General features: G+C 40.7%; 1 pseudogene; it reads left to right on the forward strand.

Moving 5' to 3' along the window:
- The first annotated feature begins 301 nt into the window (after nucleotides 1-301).
- The window catches only part of LOC119516030, a 600,140-nt pseudogene continuing 578,913 nt past the window's right edge, over nucleotides 302-21,528 (forward strand).

Raw genomic sequence — 21,528 nt, forward strand, 5'->3', positions numbered from 1 at the left:
AGTATAATACCTCCCACATCCAAATCATGACTTACATAACCAGTTGAAGTCACAGCACACATTTACTTGAATTCAACTTCCTCCTCAGTCTGGAGTACATTTGTCTGGGCTAGTTTGCAATATGCTGCATTCAATGACTGTTCATGATTGGATAAGAAGTAAGGGGAATTTTAGAGGCAAGTGAATCTAAATCGATACATGTATGGGTGAGGATGCTGAGACTGAGTTGTGCTGACCTGCCCAATTTGCACAAGTGTGATATATCAGGAGCAAGAGCAGTTCAACTGTTCCTTGTGCTGTCATGGTGGGCAGAGGTGAGGACACACACAGGACTTCTCTAGATCCCACCTTGGATAACCCCATTAATAACAGTAATGAAACTCTGTAACATCTTTGGCAACCTAAAAAAATAACAAATATGAAGTTACTAATGAGGAATGACATGAGCAAAGTGGAGACGGTGGAGCCAAATACCTTTCCCTCCACTAATAATTAAAAACAGAATATGTTAAAACTAAAATTGTCAGGGATAATAAACATATTATATATTCAACATATGCATTGTACACATGTACACACACAAATACACACACACACACACACACACACACATTTAAAATTCCTGGGAGTAGTGGGGGCAATGACCATGTTCCCAAACCGTCCTTGATCCTTGGCCAAATCTGACTCCTGACCAGCTCATTTAAAGCATTTTCTGCCTGTAAGTAAAGGAACCTGCACTTGGTGAGGGGTCCCTACAGGGAATGGACAGTGTTCTCCAAGGGCTCACCCAGCATCCTTCCTAGGGTGCCTCTAAGACAAGGACCTCCCTTCTTCCCCTTTCATTTTAGTACACAGTTACCTCCCAAATGCAAATCAACACATGGGCAAACAGCCAAAACCACAGCACACATTTACTTAAATTCAGGTTCTACCTCTGTCTGGATATTTCCTTGGGACAATGGACCTTATTCACAAGAACATGAAAACTTGGTGGTTCTTCTTTTTCCTGGTGGCAGCTCCAAAATGTGTGTGTCTGGGATTCAGACGTGAAGGTACTTTGGAAGACGAATCTGAGCACATGACTCACTGTGGTTCTCCTTTTCTTCAGGTGCCCTGTCCCAGGTGCAGCTGAAGGAGTCTGGACCTGGCCTAGTGAAGCCCTCGCAGACCCTGTCCCTCACCTGCTCTGTGTCTGGATTCTCTTTAACCAGCAATGGTGTGCACTGGATCCGCCAGGCTCCAGGAAAGGGGCTGGAGTGGGTTGCCTTGATAAGCTACAGTGGAAGCACATACTTCAACTCAACTCTTAAGTCCCGACTCAGCATCACCAGGGACACCTCCAAGAATGAAGTTTCTTTAAAAGTGAGCAGCCTGAGAACTGAGGACACAGCCACATATTACTGTGCAAGAGACACAGTGAGAGGAAGTCAGGGTGAGCCCAGACACAAACCTCTCCTGAGGGCACAGTAGGGGCTGGGCTGCAGGGAGCACTTGCGACCAACAGATGGCGGGCAGGGCCCATCCCCAGGAGCAGGTGCAGAAAGGGTCTGAGAGGAGTTTTCTGGCTTTTCCTGTGATTCCCTCTCCTTGCTTCACAATGTGTAACCTCCAGAGAACTGCCTTTGCATATTTTCTAAGCAGTGATGTGATGTATCCAAGATCCAAGCAAAGTACAGATTTTAAAATGTTATTTCATGTGCGTTTATATTTTTATTTCAGTCTGTCCTTTATTCTGGTTATAACTGAAACTTTAAGCAAAACTCACTTTCCACCTACCTTGTGAAGCTAATTCTCTGAACTTGTCAATTTCCTGAGAATGTCCATGAAAGGTAGCTCTTCCTCAACATTTGGTAGGGCTTGTGTCTCCAGGCGGAAGTGAGAAAATGAGGAAAACCCTGGCATGGTCTCAGTGACAGCTTTTGGGGGCTCCAATTTCTTCTCTACATGCTTTGTGACTTCAAGGACCAGGTCTCTTTGCTTACTTATAAACCCTTATTAATTCTTCTCCATTATGTAGGATGTTATGATTTTTACACACATGTGCAGCACACAGGTTTTCAATAAGGGCATTAGAAAAGAATAAATTTTAAGATTAAAATAGTGGACTCAGAATGTTTGTACATTTTTTCATGTATACAAAGAGTATCCCTCAAACCATTTACAATTAATTAATGCATTTCTTTTATTTTAATTTTCATGGATGCATTATTCAATCATTTATCTTTGTGTTCTTTTACCATGAAATTATTAAGTAGTTCAATATAAAGAAAATGCAAGTTCCTCACAGATTTCTGGCAAGCAGGAAGGTTCATCAGGAACAACAGTCACACTTCTAATCCTACCTGCACAAGCACAGATTTCTGCAGAGGTAGCCGATGTGACATCCTCTAATGCAAACCAGAGCCCCTTAGACATGTGCTTGGACATCATGTTCCAGACCATCCTGAGAATCAGAGGATGCCTCCAGCTGCCTCCACAACACCCAGCACCTCTGAATGGAAATAGATTTATCCTTGGTACGTCTTGTGTTTAAGGAATGAGAGTTCCTGTTGCTGGTTGTGAGGGCCCATGTGCACCTACTGGGATCCATCCCAAGGTCAAGGACATCAACCCAGAACATGAGCGTCACCTGTGATGTAACTGGCTCCTTGTCCCTTGAACCCTCTGAATTCCAGCTTCCTGAGGAGAGGCTGGGATATGTGGGTAGGCTCAATAGTGGTGGGAACACCATCCACAGAACAGCCACTGGGTCTCACAACAGCTTCAGCAGGGACACTCCATTGACAGGTGCATTTACAGTTGAGCCTCTGAGACCTGAGGACACATGTGTGCATGGTGCTGTGCTAGGAAATACCAGGGTCCCTGGTGTAGGGCAGGAGACACAAATCTCCCCCTGCTGGGAAGCCCAGAGTAGGTGGGCTAAGTGGCAGTTCCTTCCATGGAGCACAGAGGTTAGAACCTGCAGAGGGAGGGTGGGGAGTTTCCTGCTTGATACTCTCAGTCCCTCCCTCCAAGCAGAGAGATTCCCCTGGAAATCTGTCCTCTTCTTACTGTTCTGTTTTCTAGGTTTCCTCAGACCTTCAGCACAGGGGTGTATAGTTCTTACCCATGGTCCTTTGATTTTCACAGTCACTGGAGACAAAGGAATTGTGCAGATTGATAGTGCACAGTCAGCTCACATATCCTTCTCACACTGGATGATTTCAGAATCTCCTGCTGCTCTACCTCGCTCCTCTGTTCCCAGTGACAGAAATGAGACTATGAAAGAAGCCCGCTTAAAATTCATGTAGAAGTTATACTTTATTTTTTTCTACCTTGACTCAATTTTGGGTTAAATGATCAATATCTACCTTGACTCAATTTCTGGTTTATTTTTTTCTACCTTGCCTCAATTTCTCCTTCTTATTCATTACTATAACTCATTCATTATGTAAGTATTTATTTATTGCCTTCTATATGCCAAGCCCTCTTCTTTATTATTAGAGATGAAAAAAAGATCCTGTCCAAGTGAAGCTAATTATTGTGGGCATTTGAAAGAAAGAATAAAAGGATGAAAAATTTATGCTTATTGCCACAAAACCTTGCTCTCTGACCTGCAGTCATTGAATATGGAAGCTCCCTGGAAAGCAACTAGGAATGCACACAAATTTTATACAACCTTTCCCTTCCACATGCAAACCTTCTCCTGTGTGACAACTGGGTTCCTCTGCTACTCAGAGTCTGGTTTCTCAACTATCTGAACAGATGTTCCTGGATTATGCAATTTATCCAAAAGAAAAAGGAATCCTGTTTTTCCTTCCTATTCATGGTGCCAGATCTCAGCTGAGAGCATCTCTTAGGTTTTAGGAATGGTGTGATGGGGATGAGGTGTCTGAAGTGAGTGACTCAGACATATCCTGTTTCCAGGTGCCTGTCCCAGGTGTAGCTGCAGGGATTGGACCAGGAACACTGAATCCCTCACAGTGTCTTTCCCTCTGCTTCCTGGTTCTATGTTCTCCATCACAATCAGTGAGTACTGCTGCCAGTGGATCCTGCAGCTTCCAACAGAGCTGTAGATGATGAGGTGCAATGATGCTGGTGCTGACACAGAATAAATCCCATCCCTCTAGAGATGACTTGCTGACTCCAGAGACACATCCAAGAACCAGTTCTCTCTGTGCCTGAGCTCTGAGACTGACAAGAAAATGGGCATATATGACTATGGAAGATACACAATTGGAAAAACCTCTATGAGCCCAGACACAACCTCCTGTTCAGGGAGGCTAAGGCTGAAGAGCCACTGTTGTAGTTTGCTAATGCTGCAGAATGCAAAACACCAGAGATGGATTGGCTTTTATAGAAAAGGGGTTTATTTGGCTACACAGTTACAGTCTTAAGGCCATAAAGTGTCCAAGGTAACACATCAGTAATCGGGTACCTTCACTGGAGGATGGCCAATGTCGTCCGGAAAATCTCTGTTAGCTGGGAAGGCACGTGGCTGGCATCTGCTCCGAAGTTCTGGTTTCAGAATGGCTTTCTCCCAGGATGTTCCTCTCTAGAACACTTGCTCTTCTTCAAAAAGTCACTCACAGCTGCACTGAGTTCCTTCTCTTTGAGTGAGCTCATTTATATGGCTCCACTGATCAAGTCCCACCCTGAATGGGTGGGGCCATGCCTCAATGGGAATATCTCATCAGAGTCATCACCCACAGCTGGGTGGGGCACATTCCAAGCAAATCTAATCAGTACCAAAACATCTGCCCCACAAGACTACATCAAAGATAATGGCATTTGAGGGACACAATACATTAAAACTGGCACATTCCACCCCTTGGGCCCCAAAATGACATTATCTTTCCAAATACAAAATGAATTCATTCCATCACAATATCACAAAAACTGAAATCATTTCAGTAACAAAAGTTAAGTACAAGATCCTATCAAAATCAATTACAGGCATTGTGTGTCCTAAGGCATAATTCTCCTTTAGCTTTGGATCTGTGGACTTAGAACAAGTTATATGCTTCCAATATACAAAGGAGGGTTATTCTTAGGCTAAACATTCCCATTGCCATAAGGAGAAAGAATAAGAAAAACAGGGTTAACAGGACCAAAACAGTTCCTCAAACCCACAGGACAAACTCCATTATATTTCAAAGTCTGAGATTCATTTACAGAACGTTGCATCCTGGGGCTTAAGAGAGCGGGAGTCTAACCCTTCCTAAGGGCCTTTGTGGCAGCCCTTTCCTCTCCAAACACTTGGGTGAGTGCTCCAACATATCCACACATTGGGGAGACCACCTTCTCAGCCCCACGCTCCTCAAACTTTGGGGCAGCTCCCGGATTCCCTTCCATCTCCAGGGCACATGCTCAACCCCTTCAGAACAGTGTGGTGGCAACCAGGCTCTCCCCAATTCCCTGAGAATTTGCTCCACCCACTTTGGGGCTTGGGGTGGCAAGACATTTCCTAAGCATCAAGGCAGAAGGCCCGCCCTCGACCTCCAGGGCAAACTCACCCTTTCCATGCATGTGGGCCACTCTACTCTCTCAGTCTAAGACCTCTTGACTCCAGACTTCAACCTCCATTGCTCTGTCTTTGAAGAAATTTTTCCTTCAGTTTGTTCCTTGTCTGTCTTCTCCAGTCCAGACTGGCAATGGCTCTGTAAAGATCTTGCAAAAATTCTGTTGGCTTCGCATGAAGCATGCAGGGGTCAAAGCCATCAGACAATAGGACTTTCCACAAATCCTTTCTGGGTAATTCCATCTCCAATCTTGGCTTGTACTGAAATGGTGGCTGGGTTCCATGTTTGGTTATATCCTCACATTGGGCTGTAGCTTCTGGGATTCCACTCCCTGGAAGCTCATAATTTTCCAAGACATCAGCTTCTGGTTTCTTTGAACTCAAGAGTTCAGTTCTAAGTTTATCTCTCTCCGCTTGCATTTTACTATAAGCTGCAAGGAGAAGCCAGGATACCTCCTCCACATGTAGTCTGGAGATCTCCTCAACTAAGTATTCCAGGTTGTCACTTTCAAATTCTTCCTTCCATCTGACACCAGGACACAATTTTGCCAAATTCTCTGCCACTTTAAAACAAGGATTGCCTTTCTTCCAGTTTGCAAAAACACATTCATCATTTCTGCTCAAGTCCTCATCAGAAGTATCTTTACAGTCTATATTTCCATAAACAGTCTCTTTAAAGCATTTTTGGCCTTTTCTATCAAGCTCCTCACAATTCTTCCAGAATCTTCCCCTTATCAATTTGAAAAGCCATTCCAACATGTTTGGTATTTGCAGACTCAGCAACAAAAGCATCCCACTTCTCTGGTACCAAAATCTGTTGTAGTTTGCTAATGCTGCAGAATGCAAAACACCAGAGACGGATTGGCTTTTATAAAAAGGGGGTTTATTTGGCTACACAGTTACAGTCTTAAGGCCATAAAGTGTCCAAGGTAACACATCAATAATCGGGTACCTTCACTGGAGGATGGCCAATGTCGTCCGGAAAATCTCTGTTAGCTGGGAAGACACGTGGCTGGCATCTGCTCCAAAGTTCTGGTTTCAAAATGGCTTTCTCCCAGGACGTTCCTCTCTAGCAAGCTTGCTCCTCTTCAAAATGTCACTCACAGCTGCACTGAGTTCCTTCTCTTTGAGTGAGCTCATTTATATGGCTCCACTGATCAAGTCCCACCCTGAATGGGTGGGGCCATGCCTCCATGGGAATATCTCATCACAGTCATCACCCACAGCTCGGTGGGGCACATTCCAAGGAAATCTAATCAGCACCAAAACGTCTGTCCCGAAGACTACATCAAAGATAATGGCATTTGGGGGACACAGTACATTCAAACTGGCACAGCCACTTGGAAGTATGCTGCTTTCAAGGCAGTTTTCCTGAAATGATCGGGTAAAATGGGATTTTCAGAAACAGTGGGGTCTGAAGCAGTCAGAGTGCAGATGGGGGCACTTACCTGGCCCAGTTCCACAGGTGTGATAAGTCAGGGACCAGGTCAATGGATGTGATTCATGTGCAATTGCAGTGGTCAGAGGTGAGAGCTCACCTATGTTCCCACATTGTCATTTCCAAATGTCATGATACCACTAATAGTAACAGTGTTGATAACAGCAAAATTTTCTAGGTCCCTGCTGTAAAATTCATATATAAAGTTTCTGCTGTAATTCTGAATTTGCATCCTGTGAAACTAAAGTTTGTAGGAGGCAGGTCACCATCCTCAGTATCACAGGGCAGAAGGTGATGGCTCTGTGCTAGGCACACTGCCACTACTGATACCTAGGACCTCAGCCACCATCCCAGGACTCATTGACACAGGCCTCATGAGGGCAGTTCTTCAGTGATTTTCAAGAAGCCTGATTCCTGGGCAGGGAGTTGTCCCCTAGTCTTTGTGAACTCATGCCTTCTGCAAAACATTCACCATGTGGCCATATTGCCAAGGATCTGCATGCTATTTACCTTGATGATGTGACATCCATTTTCACTGAATTCCAAATGAATTTGCTGACCTTCTTTTTTCTTCTCAAGCATACTGTACTCAAGGGGTTGGCATGTGTGATGGTTAAGTCCATATGTCAACAGAACAAGATTTTGTTATTCAGTTTGATCAGGAAAGCACTGATTGTTAATGTGAAGACATTTGGGGGTTGTGAAACATTACTCTGTTGATTACATCTATGGCTGATTACATCTACAATCAACAAAGGAGATTGCTTCAGCAATGGCAGTAGTCTCATCCAATCAGTTGAAGGCCTTAGAGGAAGAACTCGAGATTTCCACAGTCAGAGAGAAGATTTTCTATTTCTATTTTGCTGTGAACCACCTTCTCCTAGGAAATTCATTGAAATCTTCATCAGACTTCCTAACTTGTGATCTGCCCACCATCATATGAGTCAATTCCTATAATAAATGTTATAATATTATACTATAATTAATAGGAAATATATATTTATTTGAGATTATATAATATGATTTGAGTTGGTTCTTCAGTTTTTTAAATTGTTTATATGAACTTAGATTCAAAGCAACTAATGGCTCTATTTGCATTGATCAAGATGGCACTGACAATCTATCGCATTAATTGGCAATAGAGATATTAAAAATATCACCACTGGGTCCTGTTACTCAAATGCTTATAAGGTGCAAGGCTATGGGTTACAGTGTATTTGATAACTTAAGAGATTTGTGGAATTAAAAAGCATAATGTTGTTCAATGGCTGTGCCTAAATATGATGGATACAATTGATAAAAGAAAAGAAGAGTTCAAAATTTCAAATTCATACCTCAAGAGCTGCATAAAGGATATGAAAGTGACTATGTAATCCCTGAAACTCTTATTTCCTGAAGCCAAAAATTTCAAATTTCAGAAAACCCAATTCAGTGTATCATTGCATGAGTTGATGAATTCCAGTATCAATTGAATTCTTGTCCATGCATGGTGTATGCTGATAAAGTGAAGGCATTATTTAGAAGAAACTGTTTCCTGAAAATTAGAATGGGGACTTATGAGCTGATAATGATGACAGTGAGGGCATTGAAACCCTAGTTTCTGCTGAATCCTCTTTGCCAGATAAGCCTGTAATGATCTGTTCTGAGAAAACAGCCTGGGACCTCCATCCTATTTAGAGGAGCCAGCTATCCTTCATCCACATGAAGATGTTGTTCCTGCAGTGTCTGATAAAAACGGAAATTCCTCTCCTGAGGAAACTGCCCTCACACCTCCATCTGATGAGATTAACCCTGTTTCAGCACATAAAAGTGGAATATAATGCCCTGAGGTAGTTGCCTGACAAGGAGCTGATAATTCTTCTCTTGACCCATCCCACCACTCTTCTTTTGTTCCAGAGCTATAATTAGACTGATGTCCCAACAGACCTCAAAATGTGAGGAGCAAAGTGTGACCTATATGCATATGTGTAAAACTCTAAAAGAGCTGCATGATTTTTCCAAGTTGTTTAGACATATATCAGGGAAATATGTGTGGGAATGGATTTTAATGATGGGGGATAATTGAAGTAATACGAAGTAGGATTGTCTTAATATATTAATATTTGCCCATTAGGCAGAGATTCTGGATTCGGTGTAGCTCAATGGATTAGAGAAGGCTCCCACAATTCTTTTGGTTGGTGAAGAATGGACCAAAAGCTGCTTTACATTATTAGAGATTTAAATGCCAGAAATGTGCTGTTATAATACAGATGAGAGTATACAAAGGATTAGAGGTATTGGAGTTTTAGAGTGAATGCATCTTGTAAGACTTAATCACCCATTCCAGGAATGTTCAGAGGGCACAACTTTCACCAGGGCTGGAATGCATAAATTTATGTGGGCAGCCCCAACATGGCTAAAGATCTCTGTCATCACTCTTCCTTACAGTTCATATTTTACTTTGGGAATGGCAGCTACTAGACTTGGATCCTTAAAGATGATCAGCATGATTAGATTTAAGGTGGGCAGTAGCCGAGTGGCAGCACTTAATTGCCAAAGATAAGGTGGATGCCACTTGGCTACTACCATAATAGCACTCTTAAAGCAGTGGGGGTTATTGTGGTAGGAAAGGCCAAGTTGAAGCAACCAGAAATGCCTTTATCTAGCAAATAGTAAATCAAAAGCAATACCACATACCTGGAGGGGTTGCAGACATTAGTGCCAACATCAAGGTCTTGAAGGAATTCAACCACACCCCACTCAACCCTATCTCCATTCCTCTCTCCTGTGGGCCTGCGTGGGAAACAGATGGAACATGGAGGATGAGAGCAGGTACTTCTAAAGCAGTTGTTGATCCCATCTGTAGCTGCTATTCCAGATGTGTTACCATTGCTTGAGCAAATCAACACATGCCCTAGTAACAAATATGCAGCCCTTGATCTGGAAAATGCTTGTTTCCTGATAACTGCTAATAAAGGCCACAAAAAATGGTTTAATTTTAGCTGCCAAGGCTGGAAATACACCTTCACTCTCCTGACTCATGGGAATGTCAATTCTCAAACCCTTTGTCATAAACTAGTAGACAGCGAACTTGGCCACCTTTACCTTCTAGAAGATATCTCACTGATCCATTGTATTGATAGCACTATGCTGATTCGACCTAGTGAGCAAGAAGTAGCAACGGCTCTATGCTTTTTGTTAAGTGATTTGCATATAAGGTGGTGGGAGATAAATCCAACAAAATTCAGTTTCCTTCCACCTCACTGAAATTTGCAGATGTCAAATGTTGTGGGCCATTTTTGAGATACACCTACTAAGGTGACACATAAGCTACAGAATCCAGGACTTCCTACAGCCAAAGAGGGGCATCATGCCTTGATGTCCTGTTTGGATTTTGCAAGCAGCATATTCTTCTTTGGGGTGAGCTACTATGGGGCATTTACTGAGTGACCTAAAAAGCTGCTAGTTTTGAGTGGGGACCAGAAAAACAGGAGTCTCTGCAAAGGTTTCAGGTTACCTTGCAAGCTGGTCTGTCATACAGGACATATGTTCCAGAAGATCCAATGGTGCCAGAAGTCTCTGTGGCAAATAGAGATGCTATTTGAATCCTTTGGCAGTATCCAATAGGAGATGTGATTCAAGCAGGTCCTGAAAGCACAAGTAACATGAGGAAGTGGCCCAAGTGTCTCTGCTCCCAATCTAACTATATTACATTGTCTTTCTCTGCCTGCACACATGTACTCCTGTGGAGTTCCCCACCATGAGTTGACTGAAGAAGAGAAAACTCAGACCTGATTTAAAGATAGTTCTGCTCAATATACAGGTACTATCTAAAAGTGGACAGCTTCTGCTGGGACATTTCTGGGAATTCCCTGAAAGACAGTGGTGAATGGAGATCTTCATATTGGCAGATCATAAAACAGTGAACCTACTTGTTCATTTTGCTTGGAAGAAGAAATTTCCAGAGGTGTCTATGCATTCTGATTGATGATCTGTGGTCAATGATTTAGCTGTATTGTTATTGACTTGGAAGGCATATTAGTGGTGACAGAGAGGTATGTGGGAGAAATATGTGGAGACTTTTATGAATGGGTGAAATACATGAAGGTATTTGTGTCCCATGTGAATGCTCACCACAGGGTGATTCAGCAGAGGAGGATTTTAACAATCAAGAGAATTTATTGACCAAATTTGTTGATTCCAGGCAACCACATGTTTTCCAGCCCTTCCTGTCACTGCCCAAAGGGCTAATGAACAAAGTATCCATGGTGGTAATGTTGGAAGCTATGCATGGGCTCAGCAAAATGGGGTTCCATGCAACAGGGCTGGCATGAAGACAACCAATGCAGAGTGCCTCATATACCAGAAACAAAAACCAACACTCATTTTCCAATATGCAACATTCCCAGAGGTGTGCACCCTGCTGCCTCATGGCAGGTTGATTAAATATAACCATGTGTGTCATGGAAGGGGCAACATTTTGTATTTAGTGGAACACATACATACTTTGATTCAGATTTCCCATCACTTCATGGATTGCTCTTGCCAAAACTACCATCTGTGGACTTATAGAATACCTTATCCACAGTCATGATATTCCAGACAATATCACTTCTGATCAAGTAACATACTTACTAACAAAAAGTGAGGGAATGGGCACATGCTTATGGAATTCACTCTTCTCACCATGTTCTCCATCAGATGGATGGACAGAGTGAAATAATGGCCTTTTAAAGGCTCAATTACAGCACCGGAAGAGTAGCAATTTCTTCTAAGGATAAGGCAGTGTTCTCTAGGAGGCTGTATATCCTCTATATCTGCAACTACTCTATGGTGCTTGCTTTCCCATAGTGAGGATACACAGATCCAGGAATCAAGGAGAGGAAATAGGAGTGGCATCCCTCACTATTACTGCTACCATTTCTCTTGAAAAGAAAAATGGCAGCCAGTTCCTGGAACCTTTGGCTCTGCCAGCCTGAAGATTTAGTTCCAGAAGGAGGAATGTTTCCACAAGGAGACATAACAAGGACTTCACTGAGCTGGGAGTTAATATTGCCATCTGGCCATTTTGTGCTCTTCATGACTCTGCATCAACTGGCAAAGAAGTAAATTACAGTATAGGCTGGGGTGATTGATCCTGATTATCAATGAAAAATAGAATTGCTACTAAACAATGGAGATAAGGGTTTGCCTGGAATACAGGTGATACTTAAGAACATCTCAATACTACCATACCATGGGATTATATTCAATCACAAAAATGCAAACTTTCAGGAATGAAGATTTGGGTCAGCTCACATGGTCAGGAGCCAAGACTTTCTGTGGTGCTTGATTAGGATAAATAGAATACAGAATGAGTAATGGAAGAAAGTAGTTATAAATATGAGTTACTTCTTTGTGACTACTTGCAAAAGTGAAGACTGTGATGGTTATTAGTACATCTTCTTTGTTTAGATATAAATATGTCTGTATACATACATGAAGAAAATATGTTTTTCTGTCCATATCTTATCCCCTTATAATATAACATAAATTGTATTAGCTTTATGTCACAATACTTAAGTTATAGAATATCAAGTTTAAGAGTGAATCTTGAGAACCTAAGATGGCGGCTAGGTGAGACAGCACAAAAAAACACCTCCATGAAAAATACTAGATAAAAACCAGAAAGTGACCCAGAACACCAGTTTCAGTGTGCACCAGCTGGACAAGGACTGCTAAAACCACAGGAACCATGCACTTGGTGAAACCAGGAGTCCACATTCTGAAATGAGTGAGTAAGCCAGCTGAAAGTCCCACAGCCATGCTGCCGTGGGGGAAACCAGGGGTTGGCATTTGGAGATGGACTAGTTTTAAAAAAAAAAACCTGGAATGGCTGCAGTTATGATGGTGAGAACCATGCAGTGAAGAACGGCAGGAGCAGGCTGTGCCAACCTTTGTGTCTGGAGTGGAGGATAGACCACTGCTGATTCCCTCAGGGCCAGGGGACAGAGGGGAGAGCCGAAAGGAGAAAGAAACCATGCTGCTTGCTGCTGGCTCCCTGGTGGACTGGAGACATTCCTGCCTGGGGCCATACCCACAGCCCAGAGCTGCACCAGGAATCCCAGTGTGACAGGGAGTGTATCCCATAGCACCATGCACATGCCACAATATCGGCCATGGACAGTGGCCTTGGGTGCACACACAGCTAGTTGTCCCAGAGCTGGGAAGGCAGAGCTGTGCAGAAAGGGGAGGTTTGAGATGCCCCATTCAGCCATCTTTGCATCAGGCTAGGAGAGTCCCTGCATGGCCCAGCAGCCCGGGGCTTCCCTTGAGGGATGGTGTGCACTTGTGATGTAGCACAGCCTTCCCTCAGCAGAGGTCCTGGAAGATCACATTTGAGAAGGGGGGCCCACTCAGAAAACCCAGGTATGCTATGTCAATGCCTTGGACTTGTGGGTCAGCAGCAGAGAAAATCTGGAGCAAAACTGAAATGAAGGCTTAGACTCTTGCAACAGCCTTCAATCTCAAGGAACACATGGGAGGTTTGATTATTAAAGCTGCCCTGCCTCCCTAACCACCCAGACACACACCCCACAAGCTGTATTTTTTAAAACTTGAAAGGACCCTATCAAGCAAAGCAAATGCCAAGGGCCAAAAACAACAGAAAATGTTAAAGCACATGATAAAACCAGATGATATGGAGAACACAATTCCAGACACCCAAATCAAAATATATAGAAAAGACACAGTACTTGGTGCAATTAATCAAAGGACTACAATCAGAGAATGAGAGCATGGCACAGGATAGAAAGGACATGAAGAAGAACATGGCACAGGATATAAAGGACATAAAGAAGACCCTAGAAGAGCATAAAGAAGACATTGCAAGAGTAAAAAAAAAAAAATAGAAGATCTTATGGAAATGAAAGAAACTTGGCCAAATTAAAAAGACTCTGGATACTCATAAAAGATTAGAGGAAGCTGAACAACAACTCAGTGTCCTAGAGGACCACAGAACAGAAAATGAAAGAACAAAAGAAAGAATGGAGAAAAAAAAGAAAAAATTGAAATGGATCTCAGGGATACAATAGATAAAATAAAATGTCCAAATTTAAGACTCATTGGAGTCCCAGAAGGGGAAGAGAAGGGTAAAGGTTTAGAAAGAGTATTCAAAGAAATTGTTGGGGAAAATTTCCTAAACCTTCTATATAATATAAATACACAAAGCATAAATGCTCAGAAAACCCCAAATAGAATAAATCCAAATAAACCCACTTCAAGACATATTCTGATCAGACTGTCAAATACTGAAGAGAGGGAGCAAGTTCTGAAAGCTGCAAGAGAAAAGCAATTCACTGCATACAAAGGAAACAACATAAGACTAAGTAGTGACTACTCAGCAGCCACCATGGAGGCGAGAAGGCAGTGGCATGATATTTAAAATTCTGAGAGAGAAAAATTTCAAACCAAGAATACTTTATCCAGCAAAACTCTCCTTCAAATTTGAGGGAGAGCTTAAATTTTTCACAGACAAACAAATGCTGAGAGATTTTGCCAATAAGAGACCTGCCCTACTTCAGATACTAAAGGGAGCCTTACCAACAGAGAAACAAAGAAAAGAGAGAGAGATATAGAAAATTTTAACAAACATATATAGAACTTTACATCCCAGATCACCAGGACACACATTTTTGTCTAGTGATCATGGGTCTTTCTCCAGAATAGACCATATGCTGGGACATAAAACAAGCCTCAATAAATTTTAAAAAAATCAATTGAATATATTCAAAGCACATTCTCTGACCACAATGGAATACAAATAGAAGTCAATATTTTTTTACTTGTAGCTCCACTATTTACTTCCTACATGATATAAAATACACAAACTCTAATGACAAATCAGTGGCTTTGGACTCAATGAATAACATGTAATTTTTGACAAGAACTATGTAAAGGTGGGGGAATGGAGGAGTGTAGGAATATAGTTTATGTGTCCTATTGAAGTTAAGTTGGTATCAAAGAAAAACAAGATTGTTATGGAATTAAGAGGTTAAATTTAAGCCCCACAGTAAACACAAAGAAAGTATCAGAGAATATGAACATAGAGATGAAAAGTAGAGTATGGGTTATGAGAAGTGGGGGAAAGGGCAATGGGGAGTTAAGAAATGAGTGTAGAGTTGCTGTTTGAAGTGAAGAGAAATTTCTAGTAATGGAAGGTGGGAAGGTGATAGCAATACAACATTATGAATGTGATTAATCCCACTAATGGAATGCTAGGGAGGGGGTGGAATGGGAAGATTTAGGCTGTATATATGTTTCCACAATTGAAAAAAAAATAGACAGTCTAAATAGATGACAATTGAATGCCAAAGATGATCCTGGATGGGATCTGAGGATGGAGGACAGGAGGCTCAGGGGGACACAGTTGAGACATAAGAAAAAAAAATAGGAAATACAGAATGGAAGTTTGTATCAATGTTGAATTTCTTGAACTTCCTAGCTGTGCTTAATGGGATTGCATAAAAGAATGTTCTTGTTTATGGGAATTGTATATGTGAATTATATTGTTTGTTCAAGGATGTGTGCAGCTTGCTCTCATATGTTCAGAAGACAGAGCAATAGATGATGGATGATAGATAGGGATGGAAGGGGAGGGAAAGAAAGAAATGGTGGTTTGACAGAATGTTAAAGTTGGTGGATTGGGGTATCAGGGGAGGGGGTTCAGGGTATGCTGGAGTTCTGTGTATGGGGTTTGTATTGTTTTTGCAACTGTTCCTATAACTTTGAATTTATTTCAAAATAAAATTTTTAAAAAAAGAGTGAATCTTACACAAGGACATGCAATCTCCTTTTACAAAGAGTTAGTTCATTTCTGCATGAAAACTGGACAGTTGATCTATCTTATGCAAATTTTGACTGTTACTGTTTTTGTCTAGACGTTAGTTATGATTTAATGTGATGTGTGTGGGAGGCAACTTGACAAGAGGTGGACTGCAAGGGTTAAGTTTTTGTGTCAATTTAGCTAGATTATGGTGTCTGGTCAAGCAAGCACTGGATGGACTGTCACTGTGAGGATATTTCATTGATTTCAAAAATGAATTAGTTTATTACATCTGTGGCTGATTGCATCTACAATCAACAAAAGAATTTTCCTTCAGCAATGAGAGAAATCTTATCCAATCAATTCTAGACCTTAAAGAGAATACTGATTATTTTTGATGAATTCTGCGGTAAGAAAGAAGAATTCCAATCTCTATTGCAGTCGACCAGATTATCCTATAGCATTTATCAAAAATTAATTAGAGTTACCAACTGACAACCTGCCCTATGGAATTTGTTCTTTCCAATGCCCATGATAATGTGGGTCAAATCTGATAATAAACCTATTGGTTGTTTCCCTGGAGAACCTTGACTAATTCCTCATGGAAGCCCTAATTCAGGAAGCAAGCCAACTTTAGATTATTTAAAATATATGCAATTTCATATCATATACTCATTCCCAAACAGAATGTATATAATATTGTAAGAAAAAAACAGTATATTTTTAAGAAAGGATATCTTATCAAACTGCCACAGAATAATCTCTGCACTTTTCCCATATGCTTTTTATTTTCATTTGTCTGGAAAAGAAGGGAAATACTCTACACACTTAGAAGACGTACTGATGGGCAAGAAAATCTGTCCCTTCATGGAATACAGCTCATTTTTTGTTTAAAAGATGAGACAGAGACATGTCCCTCTCACTAAACTTCCTCACATTTTTACATTACCAGAGTTGATTTAACATGAGAAGCAAACCACCAAATGTAGGGTGACTTGGTGACCCCTAGATGGCAGGGTCACAACCACTCTTCACTTTAGGTTGAAGCTTACTTTGGAATCGATATTCTCATCCAGCATAGCATCAAAATATTGTGCTTCTTCTTTCTGTTAGTAGTTGTCCTGGTGTGTAAAAAAATAGTTCAGGAAATAACAGGAAGTAAGAGTCTGAATGTAACTGCCTCTTATCATTATTTTAGTTTCTAGCTGCACTGCCCAACATGTGTCTGGAGGAGGTGGGCCCTAGAGTGGGAAAGTTTCACAGTCCCTTTCATTTACCTGAGCACTCTGCATTCCAACATCTGTTATCTTCAAATCTCTCTTACTTCCCTATTTTAAAAATCCTAATCCATTATTTAGTCTAGTTCTCTAATTTAATCTTTCACTGTGTGTAATGAGGTGTCTGTCCTCTATTGTGTAACTTTGAATTTATTTGTGCTTTTTAATTCATTTTTCAAAAATTGTGGATTCTATATTATATCCAAAGTTCTACAAGAACCTGTTGGCTTTGTACTCTACAAAGTACCATCTAGCTATATCATTCCTTAGGGAATGTGGGCATTCCACCTAGTGTACTTGATTTATTACCCACTAATGCTTCCTTGACTCTTTCACATTCTCACTTTCTCTTTTGGGGATCCATCACAGGCAGCAGCTTCCTGCAGTCTGCAATGTTCCATGTCTGGTGCCTGAACTGGATGCTGAGTTCCTGAGAGGAAGGGCCATGATTTACCTACCACTTCTTTATAGAACCAATTTAATCAGACCCTGCTTTCACACATCACACAGTGATTTATCATGAAGATTATTTGGGAAAAGTTTACACATCCAGCTCATTTTTGAGCATAAAGAAATATATTTTTTATGCCTAAAGAAAATGGGAGAATTAAAGTTGCTCTTTCACAATGCTACATAGATTACATGTTAGGTAAACAGAGACCAATATTTAACTCAGAATGAATGTATTCAGAAAAATGCAACTTTTACTTAACAGTCACTATTTCTTAAAGGAAGAAATGTTGCAATAATTTGCAGAAGTAATGCCTGTAAAATTTCACGATGGTATTACTTTTGTTTTTTCATAGCTGTTTGCCTCTACAGCGCATTGCTTCCTGCTTCCTTTCTGTGGTCATCATTCAGGTGTATATAAAGTCCTAAATATTAAGAAATACTATGGAATTGAATGTTGTCAAGATATTTCAATGGGAAAAAACATAATACAAGGAAAAAGTCAGTCTTTCAAATATTTCAAAGAATGGATAAGTAACATGATTAAATAGGAGGAAGATGAGAGTGTAAATATTGTCTTCCTTGCATTTGTATCTCCAGACATATTTTATATTACTTATCAGTAATTCAAAGTTCATAAGATAGTTCAAATACTTTCAAAAGTTGGCACATTGTTCTCAACTTTCTTTTACTTTACATTGTCACTTTGCAGTATGATAATTTGGGGTTTGCCACACCCTTACACTTCTTAGATTACAATAATTATACCAGTAAATGTTTTCATTTATAGAATGATAGACCTTCAAATCACTTTTCAGGACTACTGAATCTACCAAAGGTGTGGTCCCAGCAGAGGGCAGCAGAGCCAGTCCTGTCATACAAGTTCTTAATGCCTGGTATTAACTCAGATATTATTTTTTACAAACTGACTTCTGGGAAATCTCTGGTGACCTCACCACCCTGGGGGACAATATACTGCAGAATATCTACCCAGGCCTTGGTTTGCTAAGACATATGGAGAGGAGGGTCACGGGGCTTGCTCTAGGACATTGTGGCTAGGCTTGTTCCATAAAGACTCATTTCTCAATCTGAAAGAATAGAATGGAAAAATTATGTTCTCAATATATACTGAAGGACAATGTCTTTTCTGGTCCAGAGTGGAGGTGTCCAATCCCTATGGTGCTGTTCTGGTTGACAACATGGATCCTGACTACAAGGACAGAACCTTGTTTCTTGATTTATGGGTTTCCTCACTGCTTCTACCTCCTTACACCAGTAATCTCTTGACATATGATTATCAGTAACTTCCCATATAGGGAGAGAGAAAAATGAATGGTGGCATCACAGTCTCAATGATTAGGTCTCCATAATAAGCATTTAATATACTGTAAACATCAATTGCACACTGTCCCACAGCCAAGGGTATATTCTCATGGCAAACTTCTGAGCTAGTGCATCCTCTGGATGATGTTTTCCTGACCTTCCTCTTCTCAATTATTCAGCTCTGTGATTCCTCAACCCCATGCCAACAATTCATTCTCTTCCATCATCAAACCACTTTATCTGCATTTCCTGGAAGTCATTTCCACAATTGTTAGGCTTTATATCTGGGTCATTCATGAACTCAGTTTCCTTTTAAGCTCCACAAATATAATGTTGGCCAGCTTCCATGAAGGTAAATTTTTTGTGCTTACACCATGTTTCAGAAGGTACATTTCATTCCCCCATTGCTCCGTGATGCTGCACTTCTTAGCATTTATCCCATGCAGCTCTGCCCCTTCTGCCTCTCCACATTTATCTCATTACTTCTCTCCAAGCCTTCCCTTAATCAGTTAATGATGTAATGAGCCTGGTTATGATGACCCCTTTAACCCCCAAATTCAGCCATCATCATTGGTGACTTCAGTGTTGAAGTCAAATGCTGTCCAAAATGCATTGCTGCCACCCCACTTGTCCCATGCCTCCTTTACACAAGGGATGCCTAGTAATGATTCCTCACCAACGTTCTCCACTGACAGTGGCAAAATTCACATAAAGTCCTCTCCTCCAGATATATCTGGCCCTGATGCCACTCATCTGTGTGATCTCACCCCAGGCCATATCACCATGTAAAATGGCTGTAACTCAGATGCCCCCAAGCCAGGTTCCTCTTTCTGAGTAAAAAGTTCCTGAGTAAACATTTCCTCTTGTCTTCTGCCTGGTCACTGCTCATCACACACTCATCATAGATGCATCTTGAGGGTAGTTTAAATTTTATAATGCAATTTTATTGAGATATATTCAAATATCATATAATCTTCCAAAGTTTACAATCAATGGTTTCTGGTATCATCATATAGTTATACATTCATCACCACAATCAATTTTTGAATATTTTCATGATTCCAAGAATTAATAAAAATATAAAAGAACACAAAAAACACCCTATACCCCTTATCATCCCTATTATTTATTTATTTATTTGTTTGTTTGTTTGTTTGTTTTTTTCTTACTTACCTGTCTATACACTGGATTAAGGGGGTGTCAATCACAAGGTTTTCACAATTACACAGTGATACCTTAAGAGTTATATGGTTATACAATCAACTTCAAGAATCAAGGCTAGTGGATTACAATTCAACAGTTTCAGGTATTTCCTTCTGGCTATTCCAATACAATAAAAAATGCAAATGGATATCTAGATAATTCATAAGAATAAATTCTAGAATGACTTTCAACTCTATTTGAAATCTCTCAGCCACTAAAACTCTACTTTGTTTCATTTCTTTTCCCACGTTGGTCCAAAAAGGCTTTCTCAATTCCATGATGACAGAGCCATGCTTATACCTGGGAATCATGTAACATGGTGTTTGTGAGATGTGCACCCCTGGGAGGCATGTCCCACATAGGGGGTTGGGCAGTGAGTTTACCTGCAGAGTTGTCTTAGAGAGAGAGGCCACATCTGAACAACAAAAGAGGTTCTCTGGAAGTGACTCTTAACATAATAAGAAGTAGGCTTAGCTTCTCCTTTTTGGGAATATGTTTCATAATAGCAAGTCTCAAGATCAAGGGTTTGGCCTATTGAATTAGTAGACCCCAATGCTTGTGAGACTATCAGAGGGTCCCCAGGTGAGGAACTTTAGTATTTCCACATTTTCCCAGTTCCTCAAGGGGGCTGTGCAAATACTTTTTTTATTCTCTGCCCAAGTTCCTCTGGGATGTATCAGGGCATCATATTAACCTGCACAAACCAACAAGATCCCATTCCCTATTCAAGGTTCCATGTAATTATGGTGTTTGATCAAACAAGTAAAATTACATTTTGTGCTCCAGCAAATACAAATTTTGTACCAAATATATATATCTTCCTTTGGTATCACACAGAAGTTGAAGTTTCAGGACACCATCATTATCATCCTTTACCATTTAGTCTATTTGCCTCAGTCTTATCCAGAGTAGCTTTGTTCATATCTCCAATTGAAATCTGATCTCTTTTTCAGTTTTTTAACCATTTCCCCATGTCAGTAATACTGACTTTCATAGCAGCAGAACTCTACCTCTGAGTCTCAGGTGTCAACCCTAATACCCATAGATCCAGGGAATGAACAGGTTACACACAAAGAACCTAGCATCTAAGAATTAAGAAATAACCATAACAACTCAGGAATAGATGTCACTGCTGTGAGAGCTTGCCATCTAGGAACATTAACAATAAGCTTTCTCCTGACAACTTATGAAGTAAAACTCAATGCTCAGAGATTGCACATTATACTTAGTCCATATTAGTGAGGCATTATATTAGTCTTTTCATTTCTTGCTTATTTCACTCAGCATACTGTCCTCAAGGTTCATTCACCTAGTTGCATTCTTCATGACATCATTCCTTCTTGTAAGCAGTAAATATTCCATTGTGTACATGCATGAAAATTTGCTCTTCCATTCATCATTAGATGTACTTAAGTCACCTCCATCCATTGCAAATTGTAAATATTGACACCTTAAAAACCAGTGTAAAAATATGCATTAGTGTTCCTGTTTTCAGTTCTTTCTAGAATATACCTGATAATGGGGTTGCAGGATCACATGGCCACCCTATACTTGG

The sequence above is a fragment of the Choloepus didactylus genome, chromosome 19 (assembly GCF_015220235.1).
Source record: "Choloepus didactylus isolate mChoDid1 chromosome 19, mChoDid1.pri, whole genome shotgun sequence".
Classification (NCBI taxonomy): domain Eukaryota; kingdom Metazoa; phylum Chordata; class Mammalia; order Pilosa; family Megalonychidae; genus Choloepus; species Choloepus didactylus.